The sequence below is a fragment of the Rattus norvegicus genome, chromosome 6, assembly GCF_021556685.1.
Source record: "Rattus norvegicus strain SHRSP/BbbUtx chromosome 6, alternate assembly SHRSP_T2T, whole genome shotgun sequence".
Taxonomy (NCBI): domain Eukaryota; kingdom Metazoa; phylum Chordata; class Mammalia; order Rodentia; family Muridae; genus Rattus; species Rattus norvegicus.
Window position 1 is genome coordinate 85,493,045 of NC_141539.1, and position 22,027 is coordinate 85,515,071.

The window sequence follows — 22,027 nt, forward strand, 5'->3', positions numbered from 1 at the left end:
TGAAAAGAAAACAATTACACATGCAATTCAGTTTTTATTAATTTTAATTTTACAGTAATTAAATTAATTTACTGAACATATTTGTATGAGTTAAAATTTGAGAGTGTAGGTATGGAGGTGGTCTTCATTATTAGGGTATCGAGCTTAGTGGCTTTTGTGAGTGGTTTATTTAACATTTCTCTAAAAGTTAAGGTAATTGCTCCCCCCAGAATATCACCATATGACAATTATGTAATTCTGGCTAAGTTATTGAAGTTGGCTGATGCTAGATTTTATTTTTAAAATGAGGATTATAATGACATCTATTTAAAATGATAGCTTTTTAGAGTTAAATTGGGGATTAAGCATAAATTCTTTAGTGCAACATTTAAACACAGAAAGAGATCAGCATAAGAAACCACAGCTTTGGATTCCAGCGCATGACTTTGGCAAAATATTTCTGCTTTTCCAGAATCCAGGTAAAACACTACCCGATCCCTGCTAACACTTCCTGAAGTCCAACCACTATTCATGGATGATATGATAGTATACAAAACAACCCCAAATGTGCACCAGAGAAGTCCTCCAACTTATAAACAACTTCAGGAAAGTGGCTGGTTACAATATTAACTCAAAGATCTCAGGAGTCCTCTTTCACACAAATGAAAAAACAGGCAGAGAAACAATTTAGGGAAGCAACACCTTTCACAGTAGCCACAAGTAATATAAAATATTAATCATCATGAAGATGTAAATCAAAAATGTCCCTGAGATTCCATCTTAAACCAATCACAATAGCTAAGATAAAAAAACAAAAAACAAAAAACAAAAACCTCAAATGTCAGCACATGCTGGCAAGAATGTGGAGAAAAGGGAGTATTCTTCCATTGCTGGGAGGTTTGCAAACTTGTAAAACCACTCTGGAAATGAATCCAGTGATTTTTCAGAAAATTGGAAATAGTTCTACTTGAAAACCCAGCTATACCACTCCTGGGAAGATACCCAAAGATGCTCCATCATATCACAAAGACATTTGCTATGTTTGTAGCAGCTTTATATGTACAGTCAGAAATTGGAAGGGATTCAGATATCCATCAACAGAAGAATGAATATAAAAATGTGATTCATTTACACAATAGAGTACTATTCAGCTAGTTACAACCAAGGCATCATGAATTTTCCAGAAAAATGTATAGAAAATATTATCCTTAGTGAGATAACCCAGACCCAAAAGGAGATGCACGGTATGTACTCACTGATAAGTAGAAATTAGCCATAAAGTACAGGATACCCAAGATACACCCCTTCATACCCCAATAAGTGAAACAAGGAGGAAGGCCCTAGTGAGGATGCTTAAATTTCACTTAGAAGAGTGAATAAAATAGTCATTGGAGACAGAGGCAGGGAGGGAACTGGGTGTGAGAGAGGTGGGGAAGGGAAGTGTGGATATGGAGAATCAGGGGAGAGAAAATAGGACCAGAGGACCAGGAATATGAATGGAAATCTGCAGTGTGTATGTGGGAGAATCTCTAGGGAGCCCCAGAGACCTACGATGGGAGGGTCACAGGGGTCATTTCAGATGACCTTAGAGAGCATGGCAGTGGGGATATGGTACCTGAAGAGGCTACCTCCTCTAGCCAGGCAAGACTAAAGTGGAACAACAAAGTCAACAACTCACCCCCAATTTTTGGATATAAAAATTTGTCCTGTCTAAAAGAAATACAGGGACTAAGATGGAGGAAAGAATGAAGGAAAGAGAGCCAATAACCTGCCCAGTCCAAGATCCATCCCATGCGCAGCCGCCAATCCCTGACACTATTAGTGATGTTCTGTTGTGCTTACACACAGTAGCCCCACATTACTGTCCTAGGAGAGGTTCTACCCATCAGCTGATTGAAATAGTTATCCACAGACAAATATTGGGCAGAGTTCAAGGAGTCTTATGAATAAGTTGTGAAAGAAGTTAAGTCCCTGAAGGGGATAGGGCCATCACAGAAGACCAACTGATTCAATTAACAGGAACCGCTGGTCGATCTCAGATACTGACCCAACATCCAGCCAACATACACGGACTGAATCGAGACCCCTAAAACATAGCAGACATACATCTCGGTCTCTATGTGGGTCCCCCAACAACTGGAAAGGGGGCTGTCTATAAAGCTGTTGCCTGACTGTAGAATCTGGCTTTTCTGGCATCAGTGGGGCTGCAGGGGCTTGATGTGCCAAGGTGGAGGACTTCCAGGGGAGCCTACACTCTCAGAGGAAGGGGGATAAGGAAGACACTGTGAGTGGAGTACTTGGAGGGGGCAGAATTTTGGATATAATAAATTAAATTAATTACTTGGAAAAATGTCTAACCAACATCTGCCAACAGGATGGCAACTCCTTCCCCTGTCCTTCATATTCTAGCCCACAACTTCAGCCTTCTGCTTTATTGGAAGCCACAGCGTATGAGGAACCCCTTAGACCAAGCAGGTATTCAGAATACCAAAGGAAACAAGGTATTCAAAACTTCAGAGGCAGAATTGGCACCTAAAATCCCTGATGTCACTCAGACCACAAAAAGCCCAGTGGAGACACCTTAATAGGCATGAAGTCTTGCGGGACAACAGACTCCTAGACCATCGAGCCCAAAAGATCAGAGAGGAAACAGAAATCAAGAGGAAAACATCTAAAAAGCACCCATATAACAAAGATAAACACAGAAACCAACACCTATACCTGTAACAATCCTGAACCTAGATGAGTAGAGTCCAGTGTAAGAACACAATCAACACCTGTAAGGGAAATATGGTATCACCAAAGCCCAGCCATCCTACCACAACAAGCCCTATATATTCTAACACAGCTGAAGTGGGAGAAAATCACCTTAAACCCAATCTTATGAAAATAATGGAGGCTTTTAGAGTAGATGTTGATAGATATTTGAAAAAGATCCATAAAATATATTAAACAGGTGAAAGGAACAAATAAAAGTTTCAAAATATGAAAAGGAAAATAGAAGAAATGAAGAAAATATTAACTGAGGAAAGAATAGAGATGGAAATCTAGGTAAGTGAGCAAGAACTACAGATATAAGCACCATCAACAGAATAAAAGAGATAGAAGAGAGAATCTCAGGCACACAAAGTACAATAAAAATGATAAATCAGTCAAAGAATATGTTAAATCTAAAAGGTTTCTGATATAAGATATACTGGAAATCTGAGATACTATAAAAGCTAATAATTAAGAATAATATAAACAGAAGAAGAAAAAGATTCCTGGCTCAAAGACACAGAAAATATTTTCAACAAAATCGTAGAAAAAAATTTCTGATCTAAAGAGAAAGATGCCTATAAATATAAAAGAATCTTACAGAACAGCAAATAGTTAAAACAGAAAAGAAATCCCTTTGTCACATAATAATTAGAACAAAAATACAATATTAAAAGTTGCAAGTGTTGAGGTACTTGATCCACTTGGACATGAGCTTTGTGCATCGTGACAAATATGTGTGTATTTTCATTTTTTATATACAGACAACCAGTTAGACCAGCACCATTTATTAAAGATGTTTTCTTTTTCTCATTGTATATTTTTGGCTTCTTTGTCAAAGATCAAGTGTGTGTGAGTGTGTAGTTTTATTTCTGTGTCTTCAACTCTATTCCATTGATCAACCTGTCTGTCTCTGTACCAATACCATTCAGTTTTTATCATTTGCTCTATAGTAGAGCTTGAGGTCAGCGATGGTGTTTCCCCCAGCATTCATTTATTCTTAGGAATTGTTAAGGGTTTTTTGCCTTTCCAGATGAAATTGTTAATTGCTCTTTTCATGTTTTTGAAGAATTTTGTTGGGAGTTTGATGGGAATTGCACTGAATCTGCAGATTGCCTTTGGTAAGATGGCCATGTTTACTATGTTAATTCAGCCAATCCTTTAACATAGGAGATCATTCCATCTTCTAAGATCTCTGATTTCACAGAATCTATTAGAAGAGAAAGTGGGAAAGAACTTTATACTCATTGGCACAGCGGAAATTTCCCAGACAGGACTACAAGATCTCTAAGATCAAGAATTGAGAAATGGGAACTAATGAAGTTGCAAGCTTCTGTAAGGCAAAGGACATAGTACATAAGACCAATCAGCATCCTAAAGATTGGAAAAAAAATTGTCACTAACCCCACATCTGATAGATGATTAATATCAAAAATATGTAAAGAACTCAAGAAGCTAACCACCAAAAAACCAAACAATCCAATCAAAAATGAGGTATAGAACTAAATCAAGAATTCACAACAGAGAAATTGCAAATAGCTGAGAACTACCTAAAGTCATTAGTGATGAGAGAAATGTAAATGAAAATGACCATGATATTCTATCTTATACCAGTCAGATTGGCTAAGATCAAAACCTCAGGTGACAGTACATGTTGACAAGGATATGGAAAAAGAGGAATATCATTCATTGCTGTCAGGATTGCAAACTGGTGCAACCACTCTAGAAATAAATTTGGAGGTTCCTCAGAAAATTGGAAATAGAAATACCTAAAGACTAGAAATACTACTCTTGGGAATATAACCAAAAGATGTCCCACCATGCCACATGGGTACATGTTCCACTATGTTTATAGAGGCCTTATTTGTGATAGCCAGAACCTGGAAACAATCCAGATGTCCCATCACAGAAGAATGAATACAGAAAATGTGGTTCATTTACCCAGTGGAATACTACTCAGCTATTAAGAATGAAGACATCCTGAGTTTTGCAGGCAAATGGATAAAACAGGAAAATATCATCCTGTGTAAGGTAATTCAGATCCAAAAGGGCATGTGCGGTATGTTGTCACTAATAAGTGGATATTAGCAAAAAAAAAAGTACAGAATATCAAAGTTACAGTCCACAGAACTCAAAAAGCTCAACAAACTGAAGGGCCCAAGTAAAGATGCCTCAGGTCCACTTCAAAGGGGGAAGAAAGCAACCAGAAAGGGGGGGGAGAAGGAAAGGGGATGGGAGTAGGGGCAGAGGGGATGAGCATTTGGTGTGGGATATTGATTTAAGTCCGCAGGGCCAACAGAAAGAATGGAAAGAGGCAACCGTGGGAAGGAGGATTGGAAGTACCCTCAAGAATGTAACAGAGATCTGGTAAATGAACGATTCTCAAGGCTCAAAAAGTGGACCTTAGAAAATATTCCATATAGTGGGGAGAGGGAATTTATTAACCCCAACTCTAGCAGGAAGACAGGGTATCAAGTGAGGGGTGGGTTGCAATTCCACAGTGAAAGCTGTGTCCCATAATTCTTCCTATCTGCAAAAAATGCAGGGATGGAAATGGAGAATAGCCTGAGGAAAAGAAGGTTCAGCCATAGGCCAAAGAAAAAATCTAGCTTAATGGGTGGCCCCAAGACCTGATGCCATTACTGAGGCTATGGGACATTCACAAAAAGAGACCTATCATGACTGCCCTCCAAAAGATCCAACAAGCAGCTGAAAGAGTCAGATGCATATATATGCACCCAGCCAATGAACAGAAACTGCTGACCCATCTGGTTGAATTAGGGAAAATCAGGAGGAAGCCAAGGAGGAGGGCAAACGTAAAGGAGTCCCAGCAGTCTCAATTAACCTGGATCCCCAAAATCTCTCAGACACAGGAATCACCAACCAGGCAGCGTACACAAGCTGAGATACACATATAAAGCAGAGTATTCCAGGGTCTGGGTTCAGTCAGAGAAGATGCAGGTAACCTTCAAGATACTGGAGGCCCCAAGAAGTTAAGAGGTCTGGTGGGGTGGGGACATCCTTGTTGAGACAAAAGGGGAAGGAGGTATGGGATGTGAAACTATCGGGGGGGGGAGTTGGACCGGGAGGGGAATAAAATCTGGAGTATAAAAATAAATAAATAAATAAATTAATTAATTAATATTATTTTTAAAAAGAAATGAGCAGAAGAGATACAACCTGCATCATACTTGTCATACCTAATTTAGATGTGAAAGTGGAAGATCAGGATGCCAAGCAAGAATCCATAGCTTGGACTTTGTGATGCTAGAAGAGTAAACAGATGTGATCTATGATCTCACAATCAGAATAGGAGACATGTAAGTAGAATAATGGTAGGAAAGACTGAGGGGAAAACCATAGTGGCATGAGAGAAGGCAATGGCAAGCTCATTTACCATAGTTGCCACCATTATTTCTTACAATCATTCACAAAATGCAATGTAAAAGGAAATTATATTTAGAAGCAGAGAGGGTCCTCTAATTCAAGATCAAAGAGTATACATTCCAGATCGCAAGATATCGAAATGCCTTTCCTGTCCTTTGACTGTGTGACTACTTAGATAAGAAAGACCTGGAGTATAGTAGATATATTTTCTCTGGTAGGATATCAAGCTGAGAAATAATACCATACCCTCTTACCTGGTCTGTAGACAGTAACATGTACATGATGCCCACCTCATCCACATCATCGAAGGAAAATCATACTATCGATATTTTTCCTGAAACAACGTATAATCAATACAGAATGTGTGTCCATTCCATTCTGATGTCACACCCAAAATGTCATATGTAAACATCCAAATAATGATAATCTGTCTTAACGTGTCCGCTTGTAGAGAAATGCTAAGTTGAGGGTCTTGGGATTTTGGTGGGGGTGTTCATAAAATTAAAAAAGGAAATTTGTATTTGAATAGTAGTTCTATGTTTCTCTTCATGTATGTGCCTCAAGTGTCAGTATAGACACTGCATATTTTAATACAGCCAAATAATTTAAAATACACAGCTCACCCAATACTAAAGCCTTCCCCGACTTTAGGAACATTTTGAAAAGGGACAATATTTGACTTATTTTGTGTTTCGCTTAGCACAATTGCAGTCAAGCTAAATTTTAACTGTTGTGAAGGCCTTATAATACTAACAGTCAGTTATTACTGCATAGCTTCTGTTTTAGTTTGGGTTTTATTGCTGTGAAGACACAAAAGACAAGTCTTATAAGGCCATTATTTGATTGGAGCTGGCTTAAAAGTTCAGAGATTCAGGCTATTATCATTATGGCAGAAAGCATGGTGATGAAGGACTAAAGAATTCTAAATCTTGATCTGAAGGCTTCTCAAAGGAAACTGTCTTCTGCAGACAGCCAGGAGGGGTGACTCTTCCACATTGGGTGAATCTTGAACACTAGGAGACCTCAATGCTTGCCTACAAAGTGACATAGTTCCTCCAACCAGTCCACACCTATTTCAACAAGTACTTACTTCCCAATAGTTCCACTTCCCATGGCCCAAGTGTACCCCAATCAGTATCTCAGTAAAATATAAATAGTAAATGTGATGACTTTTCCATAAAACCATGCAATGACAATAGGAAGGCCTGGATCTTTGATAACCCCTTAGGATGAACCTTATACTCCTTTGGATTCAAACTGTAGGTGTCCACTTGATTTTGATGCCACTCAGAACTATTCTTCCATGATGAGTACCCAGATAAATTGCAGTTGTACAGTTGTGTTTCTTCCTCTTCATCTTCTCCAGTGTCATGATTCTAGTTCTAATGCAATGTCTCCAATTATTACAGTGGTTTCCATATATTTATATATTTATATAAATCAAACCAGTAAACTAGTATGTACAGGACTTGTGATAAAGGGTGATAGTTTTTATAAAGAAGCAGTACACCATAGAGGCACAAACAGTAGACTTTTCTTAAAAACACATAGAATAAAAATCCAAAGAATTTTGTGTATGTTCAAAGAAAAAGGGAGGACAGAAAGGTGTCATCTAATGAAAGCTTTGCATAATTAGGTATGTGTGTTGTGAGTACCTGTATTCCAGGGAACAGCTTTAAAATATTAAAAATTTAATTCTATTTCTTATCATCATTTATATTATGTAAAAATTGCTGAAGGATAGAATACATAGAATTCAGAAGATGGTGGTATTCAAGAAACAAAACAAAGCCAGTTATACAAAAACAATAGGATTTTAATAGTCTTTCTGTGACTCTTCTTGACTCCATGAGGCACAGAACAACAACATAATTATTGGGTGTCTCAGTCAATTTTCTGTTGCTGAGAATATACTGCTACAAAGGTAAGCTGTGAGTAAGATGTTGATTTTGGCTCAGGATTCCTTTTCAAGGTTAGCTTTATATGATTGGTATAGTCCAGTTAGAGGATCGTGCAGCAAGTAACAGGAGATCCGACCCCTCTCGTATATGTGTGTCTGTGTGTGTGTGTGTGTGTGTGTGTGTGTGTGTGTGTGTGTGTGTGTGTACATAACAGATCCCTTCACTTCATTCCATAACAGCACTAGATCTCAATTATAGCTGCTTCTCCACTTGACCTTATCTTGACATTAAGCTTTCATAGAACCTAGTTTTGAACAGGCAAGTTCATTTAAATTTAATTATTTTTCATAGCTCACAGTAGATATTAAATCTCAACATATGATGTTTGGAGAACTGGACTCTTACCATATTCCAATCCTAGCTGAGTACTATATATAGAAACTGAAGACAATAGACACTGAATAGAGAGCTGTATCTGAGAACAGTTCCAATCGTTCCTTTTTAATAACTCTACTTCTAGTAGTTTAGACTTCAAGCAAGGAACTTCTGACCATCATCTAAACTTAATGAAACTCCTTTAAGTTCAAACAACTGCAGTTCCTTCAAAGGATAAAATTAATGAGGGAATGGACAACCAATAACCAATTTGACACCCATCTCATAGACAAGTACCAATCCCTGACACTATTAGCAATACTCTGTTATGCTTACAGATAGAATTGCAAAAAGTTGTCCTCAGAGAGGCTCCGCCCAGCAGCTGACTTGGACAGATTCAAACAACCACATCCAAACAGTGGATTCAGCCTGGGGACTCCTATGGAAGAATAGGGAGGATGATAGCTGGTCAAAAGGGATAGTAACTCCACAAGAAGACCAACAGAGTCAACTAACTTGGACCACAAGGGACTTTCAAAGACTAAACCACCAACCAAAGAACATATATGGGTGCAAGGGCTGTCAGAGACTGAACCACTAATGAAGATACATACAGGACTGGACCTAGGCCTCCCTAAATGTAAGTAGCAGATGTACCACTTGGTCTTCAAGTGGGTCCTGAACAATTACAGCAGGGGCTATCTCAAAAACTATTCCACTCTGTGGAATATGATCTTCTGTCTGGGCTGCTTTGTCTGACCTCAGTGGGAGAAGGTGTGCCTAGCCCAGCAGAGACTTGATGTGCCAGGGTCGTGAGATATGGCAGTTGGCCAAATCTGATCAGAGTAGAAAATGAGGTGGGGGAAAGCAAAGTAATCTAAGAGGAAATGACTGGGAAGAGTCAGCGAGTGTGATGTAAGTGAATATATATGATATATGGTTTTAGTCCTATATATAAAAGAAATGAACTTAAACACAGTATTATCAAATTGTATAAAACTAAAAAATCAGCAAGGATTTTAGTAAGTGAGGGGAAAAAAGGATAAAAATACAATCACCACCAAGTTCTTCTTTTTATTTCACATTTCCTTGAGAAAAATTTCAAAATTTGGGATCACGAGTCTCCAGTAATTTCTATCATATTCTCATCACTCATTCACTGTTGTGCTATCTAAATGTTATTCAATATTAGAAACAAGAATAAGTATGTCCATAAAGTAGGAAACATTTCTACATAGCTGAATAGAAAACAAATAGACTTTAACTTATTAAAAAGAGGAAAAAAATACTAAGACCAGCAAAGGCAGTAGCCAGAGCTGTAGCCTGTGTCCTTTCCTGACCACTGCTCTCTGCTGCCCTCCATGTGCCCTGGGGTCTCTTTCCCCCTTCCTCCTCCTCCAACTCCTTCATGCCCACTAGGGTGGGGGGCTCGCCTTCCTTCCCGCCCCTATTGTTCTGCCCCCCGGCTCCTGCTCTTCCCCTCCCCACCTGCTCCTCTTTTCTCCTCAATCAACTCATGTCTCCAGGGACCAAAGATTTGACCACCCAAAGTCCAGCTCCCTGTAACTGCTAGACATGGATACCAGTGTGATTGAAGGTGTATTGACGCCCATTCTCACCATCAGGCTACTTATGCCTGGAAAGGAAGTTGACAGTATCATCAAAAAGAAAGGAGAATCTGTTAAGATGTGTGAGGAGATTGGTGCAGGTAAAAACATCGGAAGGGAATTGTCTGTCCTAAGAGAATATTCCTTCGGCTGGACTGAATAATGCCATCTTCAAAGCCTTTGGTATGATTATTGAAAAGCTGGTCCGGTGGCAAGGGATATGCTCCCTAGTTCAACTGAGTGGGCAATCACTATTGCTGACATTCTGCAATCCATCATTGAGTGTATAAAACAGATCTGCATGGTCTTGTTGGAGTCCTACCCGCCCCCATCATCTCCAAAGGGCATGACTATACCTTACTAGCCGGTGCCCTACAGATCTTCAGTCCTCTTTGCATGCTGTCATGACATGTACAGCACAGGCAGTGACAGTACGAGCTTTCCCCACACCACTTCTAGAAGTGGTCCCTCCAGGTCAGGGTTGAGGCCCATGGAGGCCTATAACATTCAAGGACAGTATGCCATTCCACTGCCAGATTTGACCAAACTGCACCAGTTGTCAATGCAACAGTCTCATTTTCCTCATGACCCATGGCAACACCGTATTCAGTGGCATTGAATCCAGGTGTCCAGAGGTGAAAAGTTGTTGGGCAGGTTTCGGTACATCTGTTCAAACACTTCTCATGAACTCATCATTCAAAATGATTTGATTGGCTGCATAATCTGGCATCAGGGCACCAAAATCAATGCTATCTATCAAATGTCTAGGGCAGACAGATCAGAATGGCAAAACCCAGTTGTTGGTAGTTTCTACTGATCAGCAGGCTACCATCACTGAATCTGCTGCCAGCATTATCTTGGCTCAGTATCTAATCAATGTCAGGCTTTCCTCAGAGACAGGTGGCATGGAGAGCCTCTAGAAGAGAGCAAATTCATCCATAATCCCTTCTGGTGTTCACCACCACCCATGATCCATCTGTGTAGTTTCTGAACAGTTAGTGATTGCAGGTTTTAAATAATTTGTAAATTTTCTGATTCTATACACCTTATCATTTACTCATTGAATTAAGATGTTTTATTTCCTTTCTATATTCAGCAGTTATCCTGAGATATTCATATTTAGTTTTATAAGCTTTTCCCCTTTTTTGTTTTTATTTTTTGGCTCAGGATTTTTGTTTTTCATGGAAGTGTAAGAGTGGATGGATTATTAATACATTTCAGTTTGCTTCTTTAATGCCAGTAATTGTTCAAACATATTTAAAAGTTGGACAGGATAAAGCAAACACTCTAAAACATCTTAATACTGATTATATAGTATGTTTTATTCTATACTATTTCTCCTTGACTTAACAAAATACTTAAATCAGAGTTAAATTTTAACTGAGAAAAAAGCAGAAATTATAGTTTTCAAAGTTAATGAGAAAAGGGGAGTCTGCTGTGAAAGATCTAACATTGAAATAAAAATGTCTTTGAAAGCTTTTGATCCCTCTTTTCCTTTTTATGCCCCTTTTCACATCTTAAGATACACTGTAAGTTGATAATACATTACAGGATGACCTTCGCAAATCTATAATAATGGCTGTCTAGAATGGACCACAGTGTTACAGACTGCCCAATTAATAATGATTGGTTTTAATGAAAAGGGATGGGGAAGCGGCATTGACCCTGCCATGTCCTGTGTCCTCCAAGTCGCAGTGGCATCTCAGCACATTCATTTTCCACAAATTGACGACTTATGACATTAGTGTCTTTATATATGTGGGAGACCTCTGGGGAATTTTACTCTAGTTAATACAGTTAAGATAAATTGCAAGGCAGAGCAGTAAAAAGTCACCAAGAATGTTTGAATTAGAACTGAATTTACCTGTAATACCACCCACAGATGAAATCCAGAGCATGCTAATGTGCTATTCTAACATGCACATTAAAGTGAACTACTTCACCATAATAAAAGTAAAATTGTACTACTTCTATAAGAAATGTACGATAAAATTTTAGTAGACAGAAGCTGAAATATCCTGATGAAATGAATTATGTTTGAGAAAAATTATTTGTAAGCCTAAATAATCAAAGGTTGATTTAATTTATTAAATCATCTATGTAATCTATTACCTATTATGAGATCTTAAGACCGAAAAGGTTTAATTCCTACCTAGGATATGGATAAACATAAGATTTGTAGCAATTTATTACTTACTCTGTCAAAATAAATATAAGATCCACTTTTACATTGACAAATAACAAATTGTTTGCACATATATGTATTTATATAGTAGCATAGGGACTCTGTAAGCATGAAAACTTGAGTTCAAATCTCCAATCACTATTTTAAAAGCTTAGCATCGTCATGTCCTAGGAACTCTAACCAGTACTGTGGAGGGTGAAGACGGGAGGCTTATTGGATTTTGCTGACTCTGTTCAGCAAGAGCCACTGATTCAGAGAAATAGGTTTCAGAATGATACATAGTTACATAGTGATGCATGTCCTCATCTGTTCTTTGTATATGCACAGTGAAATGTTTATCTACACCTATATGTAATATACTACACAAACATAAATCACAAATATATTTTCCCAAACACACATCACAACTTTTTAAGTACAAATATACACCTGGGCTAAATTTCCCTTCAGAAACTAATTTTTTGTTGTTGTTACAAGAAAGACAGATTCATAGGTTAGCTCGGATTTCATATTACCAATACTCAATTTTTACTGTCTCCTGTATCATAAAGCATGTCTTCTACTTGCCAATCTCCAAAGGGCTACAGGATGAACCTTGCCTTTCACCAAAGCTCATGATCAGTGCTCTAACTCCTCTGTCACATCTATCACAGATCCCCAAAGGAATACTGGCCCCATGAGCTGCCATATAACCAGTACATATATGTCTAAAGAGCACAATCTAGAATTTTAATTACCAGGAGAATATGAAAAACATAGACTTGATTATTTTGTTTAATGATGTTCACCTATATATGTTTATGCTGCAAATGTGTATTGAAATATTTATAAAGTAAACCTTATATTTAAAAGCAAATTCATCTAATTTTTGAAAATTTTCAATAGATAAGGGGCAAGTAATAAATGTAAATCAACATCAAGGCTAGATTTTAAAACTAATTTTTGCTTTTTAAAACCAATGAGGTGTTTTTCATACTATCATAGGGAGTTGAGGATCGTTTGCTTGTTTGTTTCTGTTTGTTAATTTGTTTAGTAATTGACAGGAAAAGAAATCAGGCAGGACATAACTATAAACAACTGGATGAATACCCTCTGTCTGGTAAACACATTAAAACATTTCTCTCAAGGCCCTGGGTTCGGTCCCCAGCTCCGAAAAAAAAAAAAAAAGAACCCCCCCCCAAAAAAAACAAAAAAAAAAAAACATTTCTCTCTCTGGAATCTGAAGGACCAGTTGATGAAACATAGCTTGCCAAGTGAATATTCAGAGACAGATGTCAATCGTGCATCATTTTCTCTCTACCTTACATGTCTTAGGTGACCTGAAATGCTCAGTCTCTAAATTAGTCTGACCCAAGTTCAGCTCTGTGCTCTGCCCCTTCTTGGTAGCCATTGGACTATGCCAATAATTAAACTCTAGCATCATAGCTCTTCAGACAGAGAAAATTATGGATTGATAGAATTATTTTCACAAGTATGAAACACCATGCCTGATGATTTTTAATTGCATTGAGGTGCTTATAATAGACATAAACATAACTTAACATTAGCATTGATGATAGATTAGAAATGGTGGTCCCATGAGAGATAACTTTTATCTTTAAAATATGTGAAAACATCCAGTCTATGTAAAGGTATTTAAGAGCTAGATGGGTTAACGACACAAGAAAATTCACAGAATCAACAAACCAGGATTCATAGAGGCTCACCAAGACTGAAGAGTTAATCATGGAGCCTGTACGAGTCTAACCTAGGCCCTCAGGATACATGATATGGTTGTGCGGCTTGGTATTTTGCTGGACTTTCAGCAGAGGAAGAATGGGCTGTTTCTTACTCTTGCCCAATTTTGAGAGCCCCATCCTCCTACTTGATTCCCTAATCCAGCATTACTATGAGGAGAGATGCCTAACCTCATATTGATATACTATGTTTGGTTGATATCCCTGGGAGTCCTGTCATTTTCTGAAGGGAACCAGGAGAGGAGTAGATGAGGAGGCAAAAGGTGGTGGAGTAGAGGAGGTAGAGGGCAGAGGGATGGAGGCAAAACTGCACATGGGAAGTAATGTCTGAGAGACTAAATGAAAAAAATACTTAGATGTTATCCTTGATAGTCTTATTTGTGTGTGTGTGTGTGTGTGTGTGTGTGTGTGAGAGAGAGAGAGAGAGAGAGAAAGACAGAGACAGAGACAGAGAGAGACAGAGAGAGACAGAGAGAGGTGGGGGGAGAGGGAGAGGGAGGAGGGAGGGGAAAATTATAGCCCCAAGAGATATAAAAGCTGTACAAAAAAGCTTTTGAAACCTAATATATATCAGCTAGGTTTGTCTCCAAAACTAAAAATATGTCTTGGACCAGAGTGAATTGGTTGAACACTTCTGGGAATGTTTATTTTTCATGTTACTAATATTTGATATGTTTTACAATATATCAAATCATGGCTGTGATTTCAAACATGGAGCTTCCTTGTTCAATTAAGAAAATAATGCTTCCTTATACTTATCCATCACCTTTGTTCTCTGAGTCATCTGAGTTCTTTGTTTCCATCAATGTTCTCTGAGTCTTTGGAGGAGGGAATCTAACTTACTTTTCTATTGCTGTGATATAACACTTTGACAAGTCAGCCTATAACATAAAGAGTTTTTGTGATTTGAGCTGTTTCTGAGAGTTAAATTCCGCAGTCCTAATGACAGAAAAAATGTCATCAGGCAGGCATAGTAATGAAGCACTAGAAAAAACATATGTCTAGATTCATAAGCAGAAACCATAAACAGCTATCTAGAAATATAATCAGCTTTTGAAAACTCAAAATTTCTCTCCCAGTGACATGCTGTCTCTAACAAACTCAAATCTTCTACTTATCTCCAAAAAAAATCTACCAACTGGAGACCAAATATTCAAATATATGAATCTACGGAGGCCTTTCTCATTTAAACTACCACCAGGTGTGATACAGATTGATTCCTCATTTGGATATGATCATTCAAAGTTTCTTATTTCCTTCACACTAGCCAATTGTGAGTCACTCTGCTGACCACCATTTACTGGAAAATAGAAGCTTTTCAGATGAGTAAAAACCAGATGCTGTATTAATCTATGGGTATAATTTTAAGTCATTATCAGCTGGTCTAATAATATGTCCATGTAGGAACAAAACAGTAGTGAGTTTTTCATATGCCTATGACATACTGAGCTATGTATTCTGGGCCCAATAATGATGTCAGGTATAGATTTCACCTTCTGAGGTAGGACTTAAGTCCAATCAGAGCTGGTTAGTTGCTTACAGAGACTCTATGTCACTGTTACACTTCTTTCAGTATATTTCCAGACCAGCCACTATTATACCTTAAAGGTTCATAGTTGGCAAAGTGTGATGATTAATTTCTTCTTCCTGTAGTATGTATAACACTTTACAACACTATGAATGTTAGCCACTAAAAATGAAGCATCAAGCTTAGTATCAATTTGATCTTGCCATGTTCTATAAGATAAGTATGTGTAGCATTCAGCAAGACAGTCATATCATTAAGTTTTGGAAAAAATATAAATTACAAAATGTTTTAATATTTGGGAGTTTCTGGGACATCACTAGCAAGAATATCTAAAAGAGGTAAAATATTCTTTATGGGGAACTCCATTTTAACACCTTAAGTATTGGGATATATATAGGAGAGAGAAGTTAAAGGTGCTTCAATGGTAATGATTTCTATATAATAATTTTCAAAAGTTTTTCAGGATTATTTTATACCTCCCCATGTTCCCTCCTCTCTCCTGACCTCACTCCAATAGTCCTTCATATTTTAGTGTTCCCCATTTACCCTTCATAATCTGCATTTCATCTACCCTTAATTGAAATTACTTAAAGATCATTTACAAAGCTCCTTTCTTACCTCTACGGACATTCTAAATGAAGTGCGCAACTGACAATTTAAAGAAAACATCTAACAATGAGTGAAAATATGTGACATTTGTCCTTCTGGGTCTAGGTTATCACAATCAGAAGCATTCTATCTACTTTCCTGCGAGTTTTATAATTATGTTTTTATATCTGAATAACATTCTACTGTATGGATGTAGCACATTTATCTTTCACCTATCAACTGCTGGATGCCTAGGCTGTTTTCATCCTCTAACTCTTCAGAAGGAAGCATTAATGAGCATAAAAATATACTTTTGTAATAAGATGCAAAATATTTGCATAAATACTAAAGACTGATAAATCTAGGCAAGTGGTAGAGCTAGTAATTTTAGTTCTCTCAAGTTTTTAATTTAAGCACTTAGAGCTAAGACTATTTCTCTTTGATATCTCTTATTTTCCATAGATGTTTTTTGTAAGATGTGATCTTATTTTCATTAAGTACTATATTAAATTTTCTTTCTTAAATTTTTCTTTGGGCAGAATGTCTTTGTGCAATGTGTTTCCAAGTCCCTGGGGGCTTGTGTACCATCTATAGTTTTAAATACAGCATTATTTCATGTTGGTTAGATTCCACATTTGGATGTAAATTCAGTTATCCTGTATTTGTTGACACTAGCTTTGTAACCTATTATCTGGTCAATATTGAAGAAAAAGTCGTGGTTTACTGAGAAGAACAGGGACTCGTTATCATCTGATTAGAATAGTTGGTAGATATGCTAGAGCCATTTGATCTACGCTATCATTTTGCTCCAGAGTTTTTTAGTATAATTTTTTTCCGGATGACCTGCCTATTGTTAGTAGTGGGTATCTTAGTTACTGCTTTATTGGTGTGAAGAGCAGGATGAAGGCAACATATATAAACGAAACCATTTAATGGGTGCTTGCTTACAATATCTGCACTTTACTCTATGACCATAATGATAAGAGCATGGCAGCAAGACGGCAGGCAGGGGGCTAAGAGTTTACAACATGATCCCCAACCAGCCAGGAGGAAATGCAACACTGGCACTACATGGGCTTTTAAAACCTCAAAGCCCACATCCAGGGATACAGGTACTCCGTAAAAGCCCTTCTATTCCAACAATAGCATATCTTCTACATCTTCTAACCTTTCACAACAGTTCCATTAACTGGGAACCAAGCATCCAGATACACAAGCCTAGGAAGACCATTCTTATTCAAACTAATGCAGTGGGTTACTGAAATAGTTCTCACTGTGCTGTGTTCTTAAATTGAGTGGTAATTCACTTATGAAACTACGTGTTTCTATGTTTGGTGTAATGTGGTGGTTAGAATAGGTTTGGCACCAATAGATTCTTGTGTTTGGATGCCTGGCCATAGGAAGTGTCACTATTAGAATGTCTGGCCTTATTAGAGGAGGTGTGGCCTTGTTGGAGAAAGTATATCACTGTGTAGGTGAGCTCTGAGGCCTCCTATGCTCAGGCTCTGCCCAGTACAGAAGCAAGTATCTTTTTGGCTGCTTTTGGATCAAAATATAGAACTCTTGGCTCCTATAGTACCATGACTGCCTTCACCACACTGTTAAGCTTCCTACCTTGTTGATGATGGCTAAACTCCTGAAACCATAAGCCAAACCCTATTAAATGTTTGCCTTTATTAGAGTTGTGTTGGTCATGGTGTCTCTTCACAGCAAGTAAACCCTAAGTAAGAGAGTGTGTATTTATGTTGGTGAATTATTTTTCCCATTAATAAGTATAAAGTGTCCCTTATTACCACTTCTATCTAGTTTTGTTTGAAGTTTGTTTTCTGATGTGGTAGAATAATAAACATGCTTGCATGTTTATTAGCTCCATTTACGTGGAATACCTTCTATTTTATCGATTCATCCAAGTTAGTATCTATTGTAAAGCATGAGATGAAATACTTAGAGGTAGCAAAGAGTGGATTTTTTTAATACAATCTGATAGTCTCTTTCTCTTTGTTAGAAAGTTTTGGGGAACTACTAATTCTCATTGGGCTGTTTATTTAACATGGTATTAATAGATCTCTTTCATTCAATGCTACAGAACTGTTATATGCTCAGTGTGCATTTTGGGGGCATGTTTATTCTTCTGTGAAGGGAAAGTATTCTATTTAGTATCATCTGTAGTGCTGGCATAGGGGTTCTCAATTTCTTAAACATGATTGAAATCCCTTTGTATAAGAGCAATTATAATATAATCTTTTTTAAATGTTTATGTAACTTTTGGGTTAAGAAGATAAAGAAAGGAAGCTCTACAAACCAGAGTAGAGAAAGGTCTTTTGTTAAGTCCCCAGGAAGAAGGAGAGGAATACTGAGCTGAAAAGCACCTTTGATCTTACCTGCTGATCAAACAGGTCTTTTAAGTGAGGCATTTGAAGTAGGAATGAATGTGAGTGTAAGAGCAGATTCCTCAGAGTAGTGGAGAGACAAAGTATTGTTGAGCAGAGCTGAGTGTGAAGAGGGCAGTTTTTTCCCAGTGGAAGTGACAGGTAAGGGCTTTGTCACTCTTTGTTAGAACTGAAAGGTCAAATACAGGATTTTGACTTGGATCCAGAATTCTAAAACTAAAAGTACCAAAAAACTTTTCATACTGGGGTTAAGTACCTTCATCTATGTCTGTAGCAAGAAATAAGATCAATTACAGGGAATAAACTCATTCATGCAATCTGGCAAAATAAACAAAATGATTACCTTAAGCTAGCAATGAGCCTAGCATCTCTGAGACCATGACTCTTGGGAAAAGAACAAGGAGAAAAACTGTTAACTTAGACGATTATTATAGGAAGCCTTTATACAGAAGTGAAGGCCATAGGGTTAACAGTTTTTTCACTCATGTGAGATCTAGAAACCCTCTAAAACAGCTTTACAAAAATAGCATATATGCTGATGGTGATCTGAGACATAGACAGGTAGAAACAGATAAGAGTCGAGAAAAGAATCTCTATGTACAACTGAAAGAGCTCTTTCTAACAACAGTACATTATCCTGGGGTCATTAGGAGCAGGCAACTGGTGTAGTGAGAATAATCCTCACTTACTGGATCCACTGCAGACTAGGCCAATTTCCTAATACATGGCAACTGGTAGGTATGTAGCAAATGACTTCCTTTCACATCTTTGGGTTAAAGCCTTGAAATTAAGAGTCAAAAATATCAGTATTTTAAACAATAATCAGTCACAGCTTCCTTAATCCATCTTGTTCGTGTGTGTGTGTGTGTGTGTGTGTGAATGTGTGTGTGTGTGTGTGTGTATGTGTGTTTGTAAGTGAAATTTAACCAAAGTCAATGCCTTATAACAGAGGTATTAGGAAAACTCAGACAAAGACAGGACATGAAAAAATTGAAAAAGTCCTTAAAATGTAATAGAAGATACAAGTTAGAGTTCCTGTCTTCAAAGACACTAATCTCATTAGTTATGGTTATATAAAATACTAAAAGTTTCAAAAGACTTATAAAGACTTAGAAATGATTCCAAGTCCCAGCCAACGTTTAGAATGCTTGTTGAGGAGCTAAAACCGTCCAGTGGAAAAAGGGTAGCATTTTCAATAAATGGTGCTACTTCAACTGGAGGTCAGGATGTAGAAGAATGCAAAGTGATCCATTTTTAATGCCCTGTACAGAGCAAAGTCCAAGTGAATCAAGGGCCTACACATAAATCCAAATACACTCAAAATAATAGTGAAAAAGTGGGGAACACGTGAGCACAGGAGAAAATTTCCTGAACATAACAGCAGTGGCTTATTCTCTAAGATCAACAACCCACAAATGGACCTCGTACAATTGCAAAACTTCAGTAAGAAACAGAAAACTGTCATTAGGACAAAACCACAACGAACAGAATGGGAAAAGATCTTTTCCAATCCTGCATTAAATAGAGAGCTAATATCCAAAATATACAAAGAGCTCAAGAAGGTAGACTTCAGAGAATCAAATAACTGTATTAAAAATGGGGTACAAAGCTAAACAAAGAATTCTCAGCTGAGGAATATCGAATGGCTTATAAGTACCTAAAGAAATGATCAACATCCTTAGTCACCAAGGAAAGGTAAATCAAAACAACCCTGAGATTTCACCTCATATTTGGCAGAATGGCTAAGATCAAAAACTCAGGTGATAACAGATTCTGGAGAGGATATGGAGAAAGAGAAACTCTCTTCCATTGTTGATGAGATTTCAAGCTTGTGCAATCACTCTGGAAATCAGTCTGGACGTTCCTCAGAAAATTGGATATAGTACTGCTTGAGGACCCAGCTATACCACTTCTAGGTGCATACCCAAAAGATACTCCAACATATAGCAAAGACACTACTCCACTATGTTCATAGCAGCCTTATTTATAATATCCAGAAGCTCGAAAGAACCCTTCAACAGTGGAATGGATACAGACAACATGATACATCCAGAAAATAGAGTATCACTCAGTTACTAAAAACAAGGACTTCATGAAATCCATAGGCAAATGGATGGAACTAGAAAATATGATCCTGAGTAAAGTAACCCAATCACAAAAAGACACACATGGTATGTACTCACTGATAATTGGATATTAGCCCAAAAGCTCAGATTACCCAATGATACAATCAACAGATCATAAATAGCTGTCTCCTGAGTGGCTCTGCCAGAGCATTACAAATACAGAGGCAAATGCTCACAGCCAACCATTGAACTGAGAATGGAGTAACCATTGGAAGAGTTATAGAAAGGATTGAAGGAGCTGAAGGGGTTTTCAACCCCATAAGACCAACAATACCAACCAATCATTGAGTGAAAGAGATCTATTAAGACAATGATAAATAAACAAACCAATGAGAATTAGTAGTTCCAGGAATATCTTTTTACTCAACCAACAAGGAAACTAGAGGAAAAACTCCAACATAAGGATAGAAAGGGCACCCAAGAAAACACAGGAAATGAATCACCTTGCAACTCAGTGAGAACAACAACCAAAACCAAAAATAATAACATATGTAGTATCAGCCAAACATTGAGAACTAACAATCATTAGTCATTAATATCAACATCAGTGTACAAAATTCCCCAATAAACATTCACAGGATAACAGACTAGATATACAAACAGGATCCATAATTCTGCTAGACAAGACACAGACCAGAGAAACAAAGATAGACATTACAACAGAGTAAAGATCTGAAAAAATGTTTTCCAAGCAAAAGGTTGTAGTAGCAATTGTAATACCCAATAAAACAGAATTTCAACCAAAAGTAATTAAAAGAGAGGGGGAAGGACACTTAATACACATCAAATGAAAATTTAATCAAAATTAATTCTCAATTCTGATCATCTATGCTCCAATTGCAAGGCCACCCACAATCATAAAGTAAACTTTTACTATAGCTCAACACACACATCCAATAGATCATTGAAACAGAAACTAAACAGAGACATGATAAACTAAAAGAAGTTATGAACCAAATGGATTTAACAGATATGTAACATTTCTCCCCAAAACAAAACAATATACCTTCTTCTCAGGGCCTCATAACACCTCTCCTAAATTGGCCATATAATTGGATACCAAACACGCTTCCACAGATACAAGAAGACTGAAATAACCATGTGCATTCTATCAGATCAAAGTGGACTAAGGCTGGACATCAATAACAACAGAAATAACAGAAAGCCTACATGCTCATGGAAACTGGACAACTCTCTATTTTATGATGACTTGGGGGAAAAATAAGAAAGAAATTAAAATCATTGTATCATTTAATGAAAATGAAGCCACAACATACCCAAATTTATTGGACAAAATAAAAGCAGTTCTAACAGAAAAATTCACAGCACTAAACACCTACATAAAGAAATTGAAGAGATCCTATGCTACTAACTTAAAATCACACCAGAAAGCTCTTGAACTAAAAGAAGCAAATACACCCAAGAGAAATATAAGATAGGGAATGGTCAAATTCTAAGCTAAAATTGA

The 22,027-nt window shown here is 37.4% G+C and overlaps 1 pseudogene; it reads left to right on the forward strand.

Moving 5' to 3' along the window:
• Window positions 1-9,974: 9,974 nt before the first annotated feature.
• On the forward strand, window positions 9,975-10,926 carry Pcbp2-ps9 (poly(rC) binding protein 2, pseudogene 9; annotated as a pseudogene).
• The last annotated feature ends 11,101 nt before the right edge of the window (window positions 10,927-22,027 follow it).